This window comes from Triturus cristatus, chromosome 4_2 (assembly GCF_964204655.1).
Source record: "Triturus cristatus chromosome 4_2, aTriCri1.1, whole genome shotgun sequence".
NCBI classification, from domain to species: Eukaryota; Metazoa; Chordata; class Amphibia; order Caudata; family Salamandridae; genus Triturus; species Triturus cristatus.
The window spans coordinates 936,014,318-936,020,461 of record NC_140586.1 but is presented as its reverse complement, the minus strand read 5'-3'; positions in this window follow the sequence as shown (position 1 = coordinate 936,020,461).

The following is a 6,144-nucleotide window of genomic DNA, read 5'->3' as shown; positions in this document are numbered from 1 at the left end:
TTTACCTCTGAAGCAGGAGAATGTGAGCTGCAGCTCTCTGGGTTAACCCTTGCAGTGCATGACATTTACCTCTGAAGCAGGAGAATGTGAGCTGCAGCTCTCTGGGTTAACCCTTGCAGTGTATGACATTTACCTCTGAAGCAGGAGAATGTGAGCTGCAGCTCTCTGGGTTAACCCTCGCAGTGCATGACATGTACCTCTGAAGCAGGAGAATGTGAGCTGCAGCTCTGTCGGTTAACCCCTGCAGTGCATGACATTTACCTCTGAAGCAGGAGAATGTGAGCTGCAGCTCTCTGGGTTAACCCTTGCAGTGTATGACATTTACCTCTGAAGCAGGAGAATGTGAGCTGCAGTTAAAGCTCTGATGTGGAACAAATGATGATCATTTCTATCATCAGTCTAATCCGAGGAGACCGAGAAGTTGAAACATTTAGGCCTGATTTAGATCTCGGCGGACAGGTTACTCCATCACAATGGTGACAGATATTCCATCAGCCAAAATATAAATACCATTATATCCAGTGGGATTAATATTTTGGCAGACGGGATTTTCATCACCATTGTGATGGAGTAACCCGTCCGCCGAGATCTAAATCAGGCCCTTGGTTATTAACAGGTTTCTGAAAGCTTGACGGTCAAGTAAAAATGGAATCTTGAACAGCAAAGAATTCCAGCACTTAAAAATAGAATTCAGAACTCTACTTTATAGTTCTGGACCCTTGGCCTGGAAAATAAATCTGTATTCAGAAGAGAAGGAACATGAATGAAATTCATTCTTCACTGAAATGATATTCTGGCTTTGTGTTTACAAGCAAAAAGGATCCCTCATTCTATATAAGCTTCAGCTGTGTGACAGCCAGGCTAATTACTTCACCCCAGAAGAGTGCAGGATCAATAATGAAGGGCGCAGAGCTGCAGCTGTGTGATAGCCAGGCCGAGTACATGGATTCTCTTCAGGAGAGTGCAGGACAATAATGAAGGTCTTGGAGCTGCAGCTGTGTGATAGCCAGGCCGAGCACAAGACTTTTTCCTGGTGCCCGTAGTCCCCGGTCCGCCACGGCAGTTCCTGCTGATTGCGCGGAGGGACGGAGCTCCTCCCCTTAGCTGCACCAATATCCGGCAGGTGTTGGGTGGCTACTTAAACATAATGTGTTGCAGACGCGCAGCACTAGGTAAGCAGCACGCCAAAGTTTAACTGGCAGACGATATTGGTGGATTGTTCCTTTTTAAAACAAACTTGTTCTTTTATACATTTTAAATTGCATTTTAGCTTGGTTTTAATTATCGTAGCACACTGCACATTGCACTTTACCTTTCTCCTGGTGTTCGTAGTCCCCAATCCGCCACGGCAGTTCCTGCCGATTGCGTGGAGGGACGGAGGCACGCCAAAGGCAAGCCTGTCTGCCCCCGTCCGCGCCTGGACCGCGCCTAGTGACAGAGATGCTGCCTGTTGGTTGAGCCCGACCTTACACCGCACGACTTACACAGGCAAGGAATTACGAGCACTAAATCAATCAAATACTACTCTTTCCAATAATTTCGCAAGTTTGTTTGTTAAGAACGTTACCACCTGTCCTAGTTGTGGTTTCTCTCTAATACGTATGCCACAATCTTGCACAATCCCCATTAACATTGCTCCTGTAACAAAAGATACCAGCAATTCCCTGCTAACACTCCGTGGAGCCCTTATCAATGCTAGGTCTTGGCCAAAACACGCATTGGACATTGCTGAATTAACAGACGACCAGGGTCTTGACATGCTCTTCATTACAGAAACATGGGCTGATCAGGCATCGGGCCCTGATTTCTGCATTTGTGTCCCTTCGGGTTTTACAGTTTTCAGGCATGATAGAACCCACAAAAAAGGTGGGGGCGTGGCCTTGATTTTCCGGGACACTTATACAGCTTTCTTTGAGCCGGTACTTTCTCAAGATTGCAAAGCTTTCTTTTTTAATTTCAAGATAAATAATCTCCTTGTATTCAAGAGCCTGTTGCTTCATCTCCCCTTGGGACAAAAATGGTTTTCTTAATTTTTTTTAACACGCTCCTTGAAACCTATACTCTTGAAAACAGTTTTCATATTTTAGGCAACTTTAACTTCCATTAGAGGTTACTACTGACATAAATACGATCTCTCTACTTGATACCCTGAAGAAGGCAGGCCTAGACCAAAGGGTCATTGGCCCTACTCATCAGGCAGGCCATACCTTAGATGGCATCTTTACTAATATTGATCAGCTAAAAATTAAGGAGATCTTACCTCAGACCTGGACTGGCAATTTTGTGGTGATCTTCGAGCTTATTAGCACTCCTAAAGACCAACCCAATATATGTGATAGCCCAATCAGATTCAACCGCAACTGGAAAGAGGTTGATAACTCTTCGCTTAGGCTTCGGCTTTTGCGCTCACAAGCAAAAATGTCAGAAAAGGCAGAACAGGCTTCATCACATTTCAATCCGTGGCTTACACAGACCGCTGAATATATAGTGCCTCCCTTCAAAAAAATCTCACGTAATAGAAAAACCCCAACAGACCCCTGGTTTTCAGAAACTCTAAGATTAAAAAAGTTAGAGTGTAGAAGATGAGAGATCTTGGAGACTACATTATAATGATCATGATCTCGCCAAGTATAAGACAGTATTATGAAAATCTAATTCTGACAGAAAAACAGTACTATTTTTCTAAACAAATTAAGGAGGTGGAAAATTCTACCAAAGAGCTGTTCAGAGTGGTAACTAGTCTAGCTACCTTAACAAATAAAACACCGAATAACTAATCTCAGGACTTTCTGCAACTTATTAGCTCGACATTTTCAAAGTAAAGTGAAGCAAATCTATACCACCTTCGACAATGGGGCAAGGTCTAAAATTCGAGACCAAGGCATCTCGCTACCTCCTAATGCCATTCAGAGCAGTAACAGTGGATGAGGTTACCACCTATATTACTCAGGTCAAATCTGGCTCTCCCTATGACCCTTTCCCCCTATGATTTTTAAGCAAGTTCCTGAGATTCTTGGCCCCACTCTAACCTCAATCTTTAATGCTATGTTTAAGCAGGGTGTCTTTCCCTCCATCTGGAAGAGGGCGTCAATTCTGCCTCTTCTCAAAAAGTCAAATCTTGACAAAGCTGACACCAATAATTACAGGCACATTTCACGTCTCCCAGTTCCTGCCAAATTGGTGGAGAAAGTTATGAATAATCAACTTGCACAATATCTACAGGGACATAACTTCTTGGGTGAATCCCAGTTTGGTTTTAGGGCAGAGCACAGCATCGCAACTGTTCTGATAAAAGCTACTCATGAAATCATAGCGCTCTTGGATGCAGGTGGGGCCGTGGCTCTTGTCTTGCTCGACCTGTCGGCAGCATTCGACACGGTCGACCATAAACTATTATGTCTAAATGTGTTGGGCATTTCAGACAATTCTTAAGCTTTGATTTCTTTTTTTCTGTCCGATAGGACACAACTAGTGGCCTTGGGTAGCTACGTTTCCCCGTCTTTCACTCTCCCATGCAGGGTTCATCAGGGCTCATCAATAAGCCCTACCCTCTTCAAAGTATATGTATCCGAACTGGGTGCATCAATCCGATCTTTTGGGATGCCATTAACTTCCTACGCGGACGACACTCAAATCGTCCTGTCCATCTGCAAAGATGTCATCCCACCAGTAGTTAGATTTAGAGAGTGTATGTTGGCAGTCAATGCATGGATGAGTTTGCACTGCCTCAAGCTTAATTCCGGAAAGACAGAGGTGATTCTGTTTGGGAATTTCTCCCCTAACTGGTCACAGATCTGGTGGCCGGATGAATTGGGAGCAGCACCCATCCCGGTCACCAAAGCAAGAAATTTAGGAGTGCTTATAGACCAGAGACTACATTTGAAAGAGCAAGTCAAAGCAGTTTCATCAGCAAGTTTCTTTCTACTCATTTTACCCCTGATCTCTATAGATAGCAGAAAAAATGATTACCTTTTTAGTCATGGCTAAACTGGACTACTGCAATGGGCTTTATCTCGGAATGCCCGGGAAGCAGATTCTTAGATTACAGATGATTCTGAATGCAGCGGCTAGGCTCCTGCTGGGGATCTATAAGTTTCAATCAATAGGCAAGCACCTTAGGAGACTGCACTTGCTTCCTGTTAGGGGTCACATTAAGTTTAAGGACTTTTGTGTGGTACATAAGGCACTTCACAACACCGGCCCTCAATTTTTGAGGCGGTCATTAACCTGGTACGTCCCAGATGTCTCAGATCCGAAGGAGCAAAATTGAGGCTCTCTCATAGATTCTATAAGGCTAACTGGGGTGGTAGAAGTTTTATGGCGGACGCTACGAAACTTTGGAAAACCCTCCCCTTTTCCATCAGAAATGTGCCATCTCTAACATCCTTTTGCAAAGCCCTAAAGACCTGGCTATTCTATGAATAGTTAACCTGCCTGCTTTCTAGCCTCAGTAACATAACATAACTTCACTTCAGAAGAGTGCACGATCAATAATGAAGGTCACGTAGCTGCAGCTGTGTGATAACCAGGCTGAGTACTTCACTTCAGAAGAGTGCAGGATCAATAATGAAGGTCACAGAGCTGCAGCTGTGCGATAGCCAGGCTGAGTACTTCATTTCAGAAGAGAGCAGGATCAATAATGAAGGTCACAGAGCTGCATCTGTGTGATAGCCAGGCCGAGCACTTCACTTCAGAGAGTGCAGGATCAATAATGAAGGTCACGGAGCTGTAGCTGTGTGATAGCCAGGCCGAGTTCTTCACTGCAGAAGAGTGTAGGATCAATAATGAAGGTCACGTAGCTGCAGCCGTGTGATAGCCAGGCCGAGCACACTTCAGAAGAGTGCAGGATCAATAATGAAGGTCACAGAGCTGCAGCTGTGTGAGAGCCTGGCCGAGCTCATGGCATCACTTCAGAAAAGTTCAGTATCAATAATTATGGTCACGGAGGTGCAGCCGTATGTTGGCCAGGCCGTGTACTTCACTTCATAAGAGTGCAGGAATAATAATAAAGGTCACTGAGCTGCAGCTGTGTGATAGCCAGACCGAGCATGAAGTTATTATCCCCAACTCAGTTAGTATTGTGAAACCAACACAAAGCCAAGAAGAGTGAAAAAGTAACGAGTGTTTGTTTTTGGATCTAAGCAAAAAGTGAGAGATGTGCGACATATTTCCCATGTTACACCCCGTTGAATTAAAGAATAATAAATACCAATCACCCTTGCGCGTAGTCATTTTAGTTTAGTATGTCAAGTCACAAGAGTTGAAAGATTTCTATGCATAAGTAAGTTAGAGGAAGACCAGAAAGAAATATCATGCTCTATGCCAAAGCTTATGTACCAAGAAGTGCCAGTCCACAAACTGCGTGATTGTGAGACAGTGCAGCCACCTCACCATAACAAACATCCTACTCACCAAATCCAGTATTTTTCTAAAAATTGTGTTTGCTGCATATATTATTGGGACCAGAGATTCCTATATTTCTGAAGCAAAAAATCCACTTGTTACAATGCAAACACCTATTTCTGTTTCATATTTAAAGCAATAAGTTGTTAATGTCTTACAATACCTAGTGTTCATGGTCGCCAGGAGTATATCTACAACAGCTTATTTGTGGACATTGTATATTGGACATTCGCTCAGGATAATCCTAGGGATATGAAAATTATTGTATTTGTTTTTGTGAATGGGTAGACCAAATAACTATAAAGCATGTTTATTTTTTTGCCCCTGATTCTCTTTAAAACAAATGCTAGCCGATATGTTTATGAAGCTGGTGTGAGATAGAGGCTGACATCCAGTAGACTGGGACGAGGTCAGTTTCAGAACTTTGAAATTCAACCTTTACAGGTCTCGAAAAATCCACTTTCCCACTCGCTATGTTGAGCCAGATTAAATCAGGATGAACTATTTTTAGGGCCTACTCGCCTGTTGGCAATCTGACAACAGGTGTTCTGCTTGCTCACAAAGTGAATGAGCAATAAAGATGCCTTTAAATCCTGTCACATTTTCTCAGCTTTCAGAGACAGAGCCCAAAAGTCAGTTTGACTTCTTACATTTACTTTTCTTTCTGTGACTGAAGTTAGAGGATTTTGTACAGTGAACTGTGTGACGATCATGTCGTGTAAAGCATGTGAAATGAAAGGC